This window comes from Chelonia mydas, chromosome 1 (genome assembly GCF_015237465.2).
Source record: "Chelonia mydas isolate rCheMyd1 chromosome 1, rCheMyd1.pri.v2, whole genome shotgun sequence".
In the NCBI taxonomy this organism is placed as follows: Eukaryota; Metazoa; Chordata; order Testudines; family Cheloniidae; genus Chelonia; species Chelonia mydas.
Window position 1 is genome coordinate 67923633 of NC_057849.1, and position 14226 is coordinate 67937858.

The following is a 14226-nucleotide window of genomic DNA, read 5'->3' on the forward strand; positions in this document are numbered from 1 at the left end:
TGCCCATGAAGTTAGAGGAAAACAGACGTCTTCCAGGGTTTTCTAGATTTAAAGATGGTTGCTGTCTTTGGCTCATTAACTTCCATTGGGTTGTCCTTTGTAGCCCCTTCATCTTATGAACATGTAGTTTGTTAATTCATATATGAATTAGGGTTGTCATTCTTTCTTGACAGTTATATTTCCTTTTTCTTTATGACGGGAAATTCTCAGGACTTCTTTAATGTTAATTTTAACTTTCTTTACTCCATTTCTGAAATATTTATTTAATTTTATGAGAGACCAGCTGGAAATTAATTTCCGTTTTCAAAAAGTCTGAACACTCCAGTTCTTTATTGAAAGCTTTTTACTTCCTTTAAAACACTGTTCTAAACAATTCAGTAATTCTTAAGAAGAGTCTTTAGCATAAATAGTTATTAAAGAAATTGCTGATTCTTTATAACAGTTTTTGGAGAAATGATTCTTCTTGTCTTCCTGAGGTAGGTGAGGGAATTTCTTGAGCAAAGCCAGTAATTAATTCTCCATTAATATAAATATTCTGTACTTAAATGGCTTTTTATTCTAGTAATTAGTTTAGCAAGATCATTAGATTTCATGTTGTTGCATAAAGCATTTTACTATTTACACAGTAATGATATTAGGAATTATGAGGAGGTTTGCATTTAGCTAGCACATTTGCAAGTATACATTTCACAAAGATGTTTTGCATTTCAGCATTTAAGAAATTAACAAAAGGTTTAAAACATTTCCAACTACACACATTTTTCCTAGAGGCTTTCCTTTGCAAAGAAGGGAAGGCTGGGCTTACTTTACCTCTAGGTTTTATGGTTTGATAAGGATCTTCAGTGTTAATTCTCTGTCAAGTCCTTTTGACCAAATTGTGTTTACTAGTTGAAGCCTTTACATTTAAAACTCCTATCAAACATTCTGTTCGACATACCCATCATAACAACCAAGCATATATCCATTTTTCAAAACATAGTATAAAAGTAATTGGCAAAGAAAATGTAAAGCAAGAAAAAGTTAAAAATGCAGCTTTTCTGATTTTATATAAACACCCTTAGGAGTAATAAATGTGGTTTTATAGCCAAGGAGGAGTTACATCCATGACACTTACTTGTCTCTGGCACACCAGAAAGCAGAAGCCTCCTGGAAATTCCTTTGGTTAATTTGAATTTTTTATAACAAAACTAATTAAAATGTGCAGTATTGTTATATTTTCAAATATCTCGGCTATGACATACTTGTTGTGATGGGTTTGGTCACAGAGATCCTCTTGGGACTGTCACCTGAAGTACTGAAATTACCTCTGAGTACGTTTTCCCTGCCAGCTTGGGACTCCAGAACCCTGCCTTGTTGAGCCAGACATACTAGCCTGCTGCAGACTTTTACTAAAACTGCTCAGCAGGTTACCTATCTGCAGCACCCAGACACCCAGCTCCCAGTGGGATCCAAACCCCAAATAAATCTGTTTTACTCTGTATAAAGCTTATATAGGGTAAATTCATAAATTGTTCACCCTCTATATCACTGATAGAGGTATACGCACAGCTGTTTGCTCCCCCAAGTATTAATCACTTACCCTGGGTTCATTAATAAACAAAAGTGATTTTATTAAGTATAAAACGTAGGATTTAAGTGGTTTCAAGTAATAACAGACCGAACAAAGTAAGGCACTAAGCAAAATAAAGCAAAAACACGCAAGTCTAAGCCTAATACATTAAGAAACTGATTACAGGTAATATCTCACCCTCAGAGATGTTCCAATAAGCTTCTTTCACAGACTAGACTCCTTCCTATTCCTATACTCCAATCGTTTCCCCTGGTACAGTCCTTGTTAGTTCCAGCAGACATCTCAGGTGATAAGCTGGGGTTTTCTCATGATTGGCCTCCTTTGTCCTGCTACATCCCCTTTTATAGCTTTGGCACAAGGTGGGAATCCTTTGTCTCTCTGGGTCCCCACCCCTCCTTCTAAATGGAAAGGTACCAGATATAAGATTGATTTCATTATCAGGTGACATGGTCACATGTCACTGAAGTCTCCATTCCCTATGGGCTGGTCCATGCTTACACAGGAAGGCTTTCAAGTAACTAAGGCCATTTATAACTGATTGTTTCTGGGGCACCCTTAACGGCCTCCACTTAATATGGTTGCATCAGTGACACAAGTTTATATCTTATTCTCCGAACTCCAGATATAGAAATAATACATTCAAACAAATAGGATGAACACACTTAGTAGATTACAAGCTTTCTAATGACACCAAAGAAGTGGTATTTAGCATGAAGCATATTCCAGTTATGTCATATTCATAAGCATATTTCCATAAAGCATATAGTGTGCAACATCACACCCTCCTCCTGAACTTATTGCCAGAGACTTGGACACTGTCCATGGCAGAGGCAGCACATTTAAAATTCTGGTTCAGCTCTGGTCATACCCCCCTCCAGCATTATCAAACACTATAATGCTATTCATAGGGGTTCTTGCAGAGTTCTGGGTTCCTGGTCCCCAGGTGCCTGAAAACGTGTTAGGGTGTAGAATTGCTAACAGAATGCAGACAGCAATATCGATTAAACTGTAAGTGTCTTGGCATTTAGCCACCAATGCCATGAGGCGGGGTGTGTCTCAGTTTCCCTTTCCACACAGCAGCATAGGCCTATTATGCTTTTGCTGCTGTGCCAGGCTTCCAGCCTGTTTATAGGTATAAGCTGAAAAGCAACATGCTTGTGGGACTGTCTTGTCACCATCCCTAGCATGTATAAAAGTTTTTTCCAAAAATCAGGTATGTCACACATCTTCAAAGCATTTACCATTAATATTAACTCCTTTGTCTTGACCTATAGGTGAAGTAGCCAAAGACACAAGATATCTAGCAAATCCACGGCAGACAGGTGCGCACCGTTTAGCGTGTGCAGTGTCAGTTGCATTTCCTAATTTCTTTGTGTACCATGGTAGGGGTTTAGACACAGAGTCTTCTGTCTTTTTGGTGAAGGCTCTTAATTCAGGTATGTGTTTTGGGTTTTGGCAAGGAAAGAGTACACTGCAGCCATGCCTGCCCTCGGCCCCTCCCTCTGGAATCTCTTTGTGTCAGGCCCCACCCGCTTGTGAAGCTTCCCAAATGCAAAGTGTTCCTTCCTCTTGCCTTGAAGGGACAGTTTTATCTCTTACACGTGTAGCAGGAACAACATCCTTCAGTGGAGTGCTTTGAATTGTTAAGATCCCCTTGGTCACCTCACTCTCTGTTTCCAAAAGGTCAGCTGGGTGAACTCTCCCCTCCAGGATACATGTCCCTATGCACCCTAGGGCAGGGCCTGTCCCCTGCTGACCTGCAATTTCCTGGCAGTCAGCAGCTGGGAAGGCCCCTCTGTTACCAGGTGGATCATCCTCTTCCCCCAGGGAGATGATCACAGGACAGGAGCTGGTTCTATCCACCCCTTCCCTCAAGGACCTGCCTTGAGCTCCGGGGCTAGAGGAACTGGTCTTGACCATCCCTGCCCCCAAAAGCCCATTTTCCACTGCTACAGAGGAATTCAAGAGACACTCTTGTATTTTCCTAGCAGCACATGTGACTTCACCCTCCCCTCTGGGGCTTTCAGCACAAGATTCCTTCTTGTTGCTAACAAACCCTAGGACAGAATCTGTCACATTAAAAAAGTCATGCCGCAGTAGAAACGGTGCAAAATTGTGTGTCACTGCTGCGACAGTCAGTTCAGCAAATCACCAGTTTCCATGTGTACCTTAGCTAAAGGTGCTTGGAGCACTTTGCCATTAAGCTTAACAGCATGTATATGCTCACTGCTTGGTTGTGTAGAAGCAACCTTTACAAATCCTGTGTGGTAAGAGGCAGTAGCCTGGGATACTACTGCATCCGCCTTTTTGTACCACAAATACTGTTTTACATCGTCACTGCACATATTCAGGAACTGTTCCTGAGCAACCAAATCACATATTTCTTAAAAGCTTGTAATGCCTTTTTCCCCTTACCCATTTGCCTAACAAATCCCTCATTTCATTTACATGAGCCACGTTACTTAATCCAGTTTCCCTCTTAAGGCTCCTGAATTTAACCCTGTAGGTTTCAGGTGTAATTTGAAACTGTTTCAAAACCAATTCCTTAAATACACCATAGTCTGAAACATCAGCAATAGCCATTTTATTGAATATGTCCAGAGCTCTTCCAGTCAATTTTGCAACCAAAGTAGTCATCTTTTGATTCTCAGGAATCGCATGGAAAGTGCACAGTCTCTCAAAGGTGATGAAATATTCGGCAGTATCACTGGATTCATCATATGGTGGGCATAACCGTTCCCATTTGTGGATTTTTGGGGAAGTGAAGCCAGCTGATGAAGAGTTCTGTATCTTGCACTCCATTACACCCAGTCCATGCTTCATGCATTTGGGCCTGTTCATGCATTCTGGCCTGTATTTCTTTGTCTTTTAATTCTAGTGCAGCTTTTTGTGCTTCTATCTGAGCCTGTTTCTGGGCCTCAGTTTCTTTGTCTTTTAACTGCAGGGCTTGCTCCTCTCTCTCTCCTTCTTCTGCCTTTTTTCGTTAGCCTCTAGCTGCCTGAATTCCAGGGCTTGCTGGTGCGCAGCTTTCTCCCTGGCAATTTGTGCATCAGTTTGCATTTGTCTTAATTCCATCTGCCTTTTGTATTCATTTTCCTTCTCAGCAATCTGCAACTTGTGCAGTTCCAAGTTTTGAGAACTTCTTTTGAGCTTCGCTCTTGCTCATTTTGCTGATTTTTCTGTCCCTAATTCCCTTACCCGAAATAAGCAAACAGAAACTCCTTTGTCTGTTCTCCAGCCACCACACTCAAAACTCACTTAAAATCATTACCAGTGTCTCAAAGCAATCAGCTGTGCACATATCCTGCCGACTATGCTACTGTGACGGGTTTGGTCACAGAGATCCCCTTAGGACGTCACTTAGGAGATTACAAGCTTTCTAATGACACCATAGAAGGGGTATTTAGCGTGAAGCATATTCCAGTTATGCCATACTCATAAGGATATTTCCATAAAGCATATGGAATGCAACGCCACACTTGTAAAGGCACAAATAAGTTTGTAATGACCTAATATTAAAAATGTTGTATAATTTCATTAAGATCATTTTTGCATCAATAGGGAGGTCTTCCTCCCCACCAAAAACTTAAATTATAGGTGTATTTTGACATGCAGAAAAGGTGTGGGCATAGTTTGCTGTGATGCATGGTTTCTCTGAGAGTCCTATGTGTTTCAAGCTAGGAATACATTATAAAAAGAACCTAAAAATTGAGAGAGAACTGCAGTTACAAGATCAATCAGAATTTTTTTTTAAATGGATTAGATTAAGACTAGTTAAGAAAAAGGAAGGAGATTATATTTTAACGGATGCTTTGCTGGAAGAAAGCTAGTTGATACATTTTGCTCTTAATTTTTTTTGGTAATATTGCTTCATGTACTAAAGTGACCTGATCCATGTAGGTTTTGCCTTTTAATTTCTTTTTTAAACACAGGAAAGGAAAGGAAAGGAAAGCCAAGCCTGAGGCTTTATACTTGAAGGATGAGATCTGTAATATAAGCTTTTCTTATCTAGTTTGTTTTTGTATGTTAGTTTTTCTAATGGTTTCTTTAATGATTATCTTTTCAATTGATTTTTTAAACTTGGCAATTACCTTTAAAATGTAAAATCACTAACAATTTCAAGTGTATGTTTTAAAATCAGACCATTTAAAAACACGTGCCCCTGATATAATTTGCAGAAGCCAGTGTTCAAGAGTCAGTGTCTTGCTCTGTGGCAGCAGGTGATATTTTTTTCTATTATGTTTGTGATAAAGGCAAGTAACATAGTCCTGGCCTGTGGAACTCTCAACATAGAGTTAAAAGTACTTTTCAGTTGCAGTGCTTTAAACCCAAAGATTTCAAAGCATTACTAAAATTGAGTTAAGGCTTATACTCTGTGAGGTAAAGTAGTATTATTATCCCTATTGTACTAGTGGAGAAACTGAGCCCCGAAATTAGTGGGCTGACTTTTAAAGGGGCTGAGTGCCTGAGGCTAACTTAATAGGAGTTGTAGCTCCCTAGGACCTCTGAAAATAAACCCATAAGTGATTTGCCCAGTGTCACAAAATGAGTACATGACATTACCTGGAACAGGGCCTGGAAGTCCTTACTTTCAGTCCTGTGCTTCAAAGCCATCCTTCCTGTCCAATCCCCATATTGTTTTAGGTAGTTGTGATATCACCAGTTTTTGAAAGGGAAATACAGAATTTTGAGCTCCAAAGTGAAGAAGGAACTGTTTTCAAATATTTAATTTACAAAAGGTATATAAACTAATTAATTAGTTAAGTAAACAGATATTGCAAGCATATATTTTATTAGGGGTTTAGTTTCTTAATGGAGCATTGGACTTTAAGTTTTCAGTATTTGCGTGGCAAGTTTATGTGTAATAAAGCACAAAAACTATGTTACAAGAATATTATTTTTATTGAATTATTATTATTATTGAATTATTATTAAGCTAGAATTAGGGTTGACTGTACAATCTTAATTCATCCCCCCTTGTTCATGTGCATTATAATACAGTCTTTAAACCATCACTAGGACCCTACCAAATTCACAGTCCATTATGGTCAGTTTTATGGCCATAGGATTTGAAAATTGGTAAATTTCACGTTTTCAGATGTTTAAATCTGAAATTTCATGGTTTGTAACTGTGGGGGTCCTGACCCAAAAAGGGATCGGGGGGTGGGGAGTTCGCAAACCTGCTGTAGGAGGATCATGGGATTGCCACCCTCACTTCTGTGCTGCTTTCAGAGCTGGACTCCAAAGGCAGCAACAGTAGAGCTTCCTACAGCCGCAGGAGGTTCTCGGGGGTGGAGGTGGGTCGGATCTCACCCATGCTGCTGGGAGCGCCCCAGCCAGGGGCTCCTAGCTGCTAATCCTGGCCGTCTTGGAAGGGACAACCAATGTTCCGTCTAATTTTTCCCATCCATGTGCAAATGAATTTTATGTGCACCAATATATCGGTGATTTGCTGGGGCAGAGGGTTGGGGTGTGGGGAGTGCGGGCTCTGGGGTGGGGCCAGGGATGAGGGGTTTGGGGTGCAGGCTGCCCTGGGGCTGTGGTAGGGAGAGAGGACTCCCCTCCAGCCTTTGCTCCCCACAAGCAGCACTGGGATGGGGGAGTCCTCTCTCCCTGGCGCAGCAGCGTTGTGGGTGGGGGTGTATGGCCCTTCTGCAGCCCCGGGATTGGGGCGGGGAAGCGGCGTTTGGCCCCACCTCAGCCCCGGGGCGGGGAGGGGGGGAGCGTTTGGCCCCACCTCAGCCCCGGGGCGGGGGGAGGGGGGGAGCGTTTGGCCCCACCGCAGCCCCGGAGTCAGGAGTAGGGGGCGTTTGGCCCTGCCGCAGCCAAAGAGTTGGGAAGGAGGTGTCTCTCCTTGCTGCACTGCAGCCCTGGGCTGGGGGAGTTGCTGCAGCCCTACATGCCCCAAGCTCCCCCATCGCCACCCCCACCTCACCCCACTGCCATCTTCCAGGCCCACCTTGGCCAAACCCCTGAGTACAAAGTGCATGCCTGCGCAGCTCTGCTAATTAAGTGCGTGGCCCTTAGTGCCCTGCTGCGCAGCCGCGCACCTTAGAGGGAATGTAGGGCAAGACTTGCTCTTCATCTGCACGAGTGCTCTTTGGATATCTCTCCCAGTTGCAGAAAGCTCTGCACCCTTCCTTCCCACTTCCTGCCCCCGTCGCTCCGCAGGGGGAGGGGTGACTGTACAGGGTGCACCCCCCTTCCAGATGCAATTATTAGCTTGTTTCAATAAAATAAATAAAGTTTATGTGAACTTGACAGGGTTTATTGATTGACACTTAGCAGCAAATAACACTCAGGGCTCAACTCCCTGATTGGTAAGTAGGAGCATCTGAGTTTTGTAGTGTAGTGATTTCAATTGATAGCCTCAAACTTGAGAACCACAGCCTTAAGTTAACAAAAACTTTGAGGAGGGGGTTGGAGTTAGGGTGATCAGATGTCCTGATTTTATAGTGACAGTCCCTATTTTTGGGGCTTTTTCTTATATAGGCACTTATTACCCCCCGCCCCCTGTCCCGATTTTTTACACTTGCTGTCTGGTCACCCTAATTGGATTAGATGACCTCCTGAGATCTCTTCCAACCCTAATCTTCTATGATTCTATGAAAAACAAGTGGGGGGGAAAAAGTTCTGGTTTCAAATGTCATTAATTGAATGTCAGCATGGAGCATGCAGCAACCGTGTCTTTCTTCATTCCCTGTCTCTGTGCTGAAAACAGCTGTCTGTGTTTAGACACTGCTGTCTCTGCATCCATGGACTTCGTTGGAATTGTCAGATAGCACTGAGCTAGACTTGCAAGATGGGGGATTCTGCCTTCCACTGCGTTCCAAAACTGTAGCACAGACAAACTACAGTCCTCTTCTTTCACAATGTTTTTGTAAGCAAGCATCTCCAACCTACAATTCTTATCAGAGCCAGGAATTGCATTAAGTGAGGTTAAATCCGACATCAACAGGTGCATTTGTGCAGGGTCAGAAATACACACTGCTTTTAGGAACCCTAAAGTTTCAGGTTGCTGAAACTTTTGAGCTGTTTTTGCTACGTCGATTCGCTCTTCTCCATAGCAGTAGAGTGTTGTCTGAGCTTCTTTGCCACGCACGAACTCACCTGCTGAGCGCTGGCATTTAACTCAGCATTGTCAGAGTGATTTTCGTTTGACTGTGCTTCAGCCCAGAACAATACATCCATTACTTTGTTGTATGCTTGGTGGATTGTGGCATGTTGAGATTCAAACCAAGTGATTAAGTCCATGGCAACGAACTGAACTTCCTCGTTCAGATGAGCATCGTTTAGAGCGGTTGACAGTTCTGTTAAAACCTGCGTTTTTGGTGTCAGTGTCAGCTCTTCTGAGACGAACTCAGAGTAGTACTTCAGATGAGCTGCATAGTATTGTACAGCCCAAAACTAGGAATTCCAACAAGTAATTACTGGCTCTTGGGGAAGTGCAACTTTTTGTTCCACAATTTCAGTAATTTCAGTCATGTTTGCAATGTGCTGCCTGTATCAAAGTTTGCGGCTAGGGCAGTGTTAAAAGATCTATTTAATGTAGCAGACCAGTTTATCAACTTTACCAAACTCACACCTCCACAGCTCACTGACAAGAGAAATTAGATATGCATTACATGTAATATGGACCGCATTTGGCATTAGACCTTGGAGAACTGATTTGAAAGATTGTCATATAAGTTGCATTGTCACTTACGAAAACAGATACTTTGTCAAAGTTTGCACTGTATTTTGAAACGGTTTTAATTATTGCTTGAGGAACTGTAGCGTACTTAACAGCAAACGCAGTCGGCAAGCACTGTTAGCTTTCCTGTCTGTACATCTTTGGCCTTGTCAGAAATAAAATCAAACAGAACATGCAGTACACAGTTGTCTTGCTCATCTGTGGACTCATCTGAAATCATTGTAAAAGACTCAAATAGGTTAATTTGGGACTCCTTCTCAAAATGTGTAGCAAAAACCTTTGGAAGGTAGTCCTGTCATAGCTGCTTCTCACTTGGTAAGCAACCGGCATTTTGTACATTCCATTGAATGAACTCACGCAGCTTTGGGTGATCAGGTTTTAACGGTGTATTAGCACTTGCAAATGCATCCACGAGTTCTATTCTAGCTCAGTGATGGGTCTCAGAGCTCTCTGTTGCCTTCTTAAGAAGAGAAGAAATTGTGGGTTTTTTTTTTTTCAATTTTTCATTTACCAGAAATGCACTATCTTCAGCCCTCTTTCTGCTTTGATGGGTTTCCAAGTCTAAGGCCATGTCTACGCTACCAATTTTTGTCTACAAAAATGATGTCGACATTATAAAAATCAGAATCTCATGTTCACACTAGCTTCCTCTGTCGACAGATTACATCCACAGTGGGAGCACCATCATTGACAATGTGAGCATTGCCCCGTGGATACCTATCCTACAGTCTGTGATCCAATTAAATATTGTAGCTTGTTCAAACTAGTTTGTCACCGTCAACATGTAGAATTCTTTCACATCATCCTTTGCAGTAATAATTTGAGGTTTTTTATTTACTTGGGACACTCATTTTACAGGCATTGCATGTGTCTTCTGGTAGGCAATCAATTAAGATCACTACACTACAAAACCTCCCCGATATCCATATCTGCCAATCAATGAAATGAGCCCTGAATGTGATTTGCTGCTGTAAAGTGTCAATCAAAAATTCTGTCAAGTGCATCACTTTCTTTTTGTCTTTATTAAAATAAGCTAATAATTGCACCTGGAAGGGGGTCAGCTCCCTGTACAATATCCCCTCCACAAGAAGCTGCAAAGGGCGGGAGACAGGAAGCGAGTTGGGAGGAGGTGGTGTGGAGCTATCTACAGCTGGGAGAGATATCCAAGAGCAGCCTGCAGAAAAAGAGCAAGTCCTGTCCTGCCTGGACTAGCACCTAGGAGCCCCGAGATGGGGCACTCCCTCCAACTGCAGGAATCTCTGGGGCTGCACCCCAGTCCCAGAGCATCCTGCAGCGGGGTGAGGTACCTGTAGGTGGGTCTGGTCTCCGCCCCCCCTCCCCCCCCCCCCCCGAGTGGCTGTGCAGGGATGGACAAGTTCTGTCCCTCCCCAGTCCAGCTGGAGCTAGAGCCCCCTTTGCTGGGGCGCTCCTAGGAACAAGGGGATATCGGATTTCATGGGGAAGGGCTTATTTCACGGTCCGTGATGCGTTTTTCATGGCTGTTGAAATTGGTAGGGCCCTAATCATCACGTAATAATTTTGTGTGGCCCCAAGCCTTATTTACTGCACACTATTCAAACCCTGCTTTGGAAAAAGAAAAATTATTTTTGGGGGGGCTTTTCTATGGCATTCATCTATACGGTATCAGAATGCTTTACAGACAATTAATTAATTTTGATGTCTGGCCTGTGAGTTGAGCGGGTGGTATTACAAATGGAGAGCAGAGGCACAGAGAACTTAAGGTCGAAAGTGTACACTAATTTTGTGTGGTCAATTTGAAACACCGAGGACCTGATTTTTAGCATTGTAAAGCACTTTATATATTCAAATAAAGCTCCCACTGACTTCAGCTGAAGCTATAAATGCTTAGCCCTTCTGTAAATCAGACACAAAGGTCTCAAAGTAGGCACCCAGAAAATGAGAAACATGCACTTAGTGACCAACCGTGAAAACTTTGGTTTAAGTGACTTGCCCAGCATCATGTAGGAATGCTGTGGCAGAGGAAAGGATAGCACCTGTTTCTTCAGGGCAGCATTCAACAGTCTTAGTCATGAGATTGTCCTTTCTTTTCCTGCAGTCCCCTGCCTCCTTCAATACACATCACAGCTTATTCAACAAATGAGACGGAGTCGTAGATCCAACAGCCTCCTTCACTACCCAACCCGTATTCATCCCGAGATCAGGTTCATCCTGTGCACTGAATGAGGCATGGGTCCTGTGTGTGTGTGTGTGTGTGTGTGTGTGTGTACACGTATATATGTGGATGTCTGTGTGTATATAGAATGTGATCATGTACTTAAAGACTGTATCATAATCATAGATACAAGGGGGTGAAATTAAGGTTGCACAGTCGACCTTAATTCTGGCATTTCCTAACTTTAGAGTTCATCATTTAGCAACCTTAATGATGCTATTTTAACCTAGGAAATTGCCCTAAAAAGTTAGTTTGTTTTTTTTAAAAAAAGCAAACTGATAAAAATAGAAATTTCATGATGTAGCATCCTGGTTCATCAGATGGCTTGGAACCTGGAGCTCTATCACAAAGACCTCTGCCACTTTGCAGATGGAATAACTGGTAGCAAAAGTAGGTTGTTCTCCTGCTATGTGGACCAACAGTATAGGGGAACGAGACACACAGTTTGCCAGTGGGTTTCACAGAAATTTTGTTGACAGCAGAGGAATGGTGCGAGACTCAAGAATCTTGAGTTCCATTCCAGGCTGTGGAGGGGAGTGTGCTCTCGTAGGCTCAAGCTCTTCTGCCCATTCTCCCAAACTTGACCCCATCAGGTTCATCATCTCTGTCCTGTCCCTGTTCCAGTCCTGTCTCTTCCTCTTCCCTGGCTATCCTAGTACCATCCTCTTTGCCTGCACACACTCCACTCTTCAGCCTTCTCATCCCACTGTTCTTTTCCAATCAGTCTCAGTTCCCCTATCTCACAGTTCCTTTTCCAGTCTGGCTCTCTTTCCTCCCCTCCATTCCCCTGGGTCCCAGTCCTAATCTCCCACCCAGGGTAACCCATCACATTTCAGTTGTCCCTTTGCATTTAAAACTAAGTGATTTATTAAACAAAGAAAGTAATTATAGTTAGTGACTTGATGGATTGTTTGTGGTCATCATGGCCCAAATTTTCAAAGTTATTTAGGTGCCTAAAGATGCAGATAGGTGTCCCTCTCCTGCATGCCCATCTCAGGCTCCTTGTTTCTTCCCGCTCTAGCTTTTAGTTCCAGTCTCTTCACCTAGTTGGTCCCACTTCTCCCTGCTTACTCCAGTCCCTTGTCAGAGTTGTCTACTGTCACCATTGCCCCAGTTCCCCTTTAAATTAAGTTTTTGTCCAGTTATTGCTGTATTGAGCCCAATAACTTGAGCACAGGATATGATCATGGAGGATAGGTCCCTAGTCTCTGTTTGCCAGGTCAACTCAAGCTTTATAAATAAGTTACAATGTCACATGTTGCATTCGGTATCTATATTATTTTCAACTTTTACAATGGAGTGAATGTTGGTATTTTGATTTTTTTTCTAAATGTAATACTTTCAGTTTCTGTTCTGCAGGAAAGCTTTTGCCTTAATTATTTTTGGTTTCAGTTTAGCTAGCAGGCACAGAGACAATATTTTCTTCATTTGGAGTAATTCATTAAAGTTTGGAATCTAACTGCAAGTTGTAAAAGCAGGAGAGTTTGTTTTTCTTTTCCAATCTATAAATAAAAAAACAAGCGGGAGAAGATGACATGTACTAATTCTAAGAACTTGAAAGACAGGGGGCAGATTATCAAAGGTATTTAGACATCCAAAGATGCAGATAGGTGTCTAGGGAGATTTTTTTTTTTTAAAGTGTCTAAGCAAATTATAAGGAGTACTTGTGGCACCTTAGAGACTAACCAATTTATTTGAGCGTAAGCTTTCGTGAGCTACAGCTCACTTCATCGGATGCATACTGTGGAAAGTGTAGAAGATCTTTTTATACACACAAAGCATGAAAAAATACCTACCCCCACCCCACTCTCCTGCTGGTAACAGCTTATCTAAAGTGACCACTCTCCTTACAATGTGTATGATAATCAAGGTGGGCCATTTCCAGCAGACATGAAAGTTGCGATATTACAACAAAAAAACTTCAAAACCAGACTCCAGCGAGAAACGGTTGAATTGGAATTCATTTGCAAATTGGATACAATTAACTTAGGCTTGAATAGAGACTGGGAGTGGCTAAGTCATTATGCAAGGTAACCTATTTCCCCTTGTTTTCCTAACCCCCCACCCCCGTTCCTCAGACGTTCTTGTTAAACCCTGGATTTGTGCTGGAAATGGCCCACCTTGATTATCATACACATTGTAAGGAGAGTGGTCACTTTAGATAAGCTATTACCAGCAGGAGCGTGGGGTGGGGGTAGGTATTTTTTCATGCTTTGTGTGTATAAAAAGATCTTCTACACTTTCCACAGTATGCATCCGATGAAGTGAGCTGTAGCTCACGAAAGCTTATGCTCAAATAAATTGGTTAGTCTCTAAGGTGCCACAAGTACTCCTTTTCTTTTTGCGAATACAGACTAACACGGCTGTTACTCTGAAACCTAAGCAAATTATGTGCCTAACTCATCTATCTGCATCCTTAGGCACCTAAATAGCCTTGAAAATTTGGGCCATGATGACCAGAAACAATCCTTCAAGTCACTAACTACAATTAATACTTTCTTTGTTTAATAAATCACTTAGTTTTAAATGCAAGGTATATTTTATTAAAAGTTTTTTTTTCTTATGTATCCAGCATATTCAAGGTAATTTTATTTAATTAATAAAAACAAATTTAAAATGCTGTTTTTGTGCATTTTTAGTTGAATTCCCATGTCCATTCTAATACAGCTTGGCACAAATCTTGAATAAAAAAAGAAAAATCATCCAGTAAATAAATACATTGTTTACAATTTTTTAACATAGTAAAAATGTAAAAATTAAGGATCTGAA

At 41.9% G+C, this 14226-nt stretch overlaps 1 protein-coding gene across 5 annotated transcripts in view; it reads left to right on the plus strand.

Annotated features, from left to right (window-relative positions):
- TDRD3 (tudor domain containing 3) overlaps positions 1 to 14226 on the plus strand; it is a 301146-nt gene that overhangs the window by 126821 nt on the left and 160099 nt on the right. Inside the window, exon 1 of one of the 5 annotated variants that reach the window (XM_037895000.2) lies at positions 11357 to 11446. The exons of the other annotated variants lie outside the window; for them this stretch is intronic. The gene's annotated coding sequence lies outside the window, so the exon portion shown is untranslated. Of the gene's footprint in view, positions 1 to 11356; positions 11447 to 14226 lie in introns of those variants that run through there. 5 annotated transcript variants of the gene reach the window in all.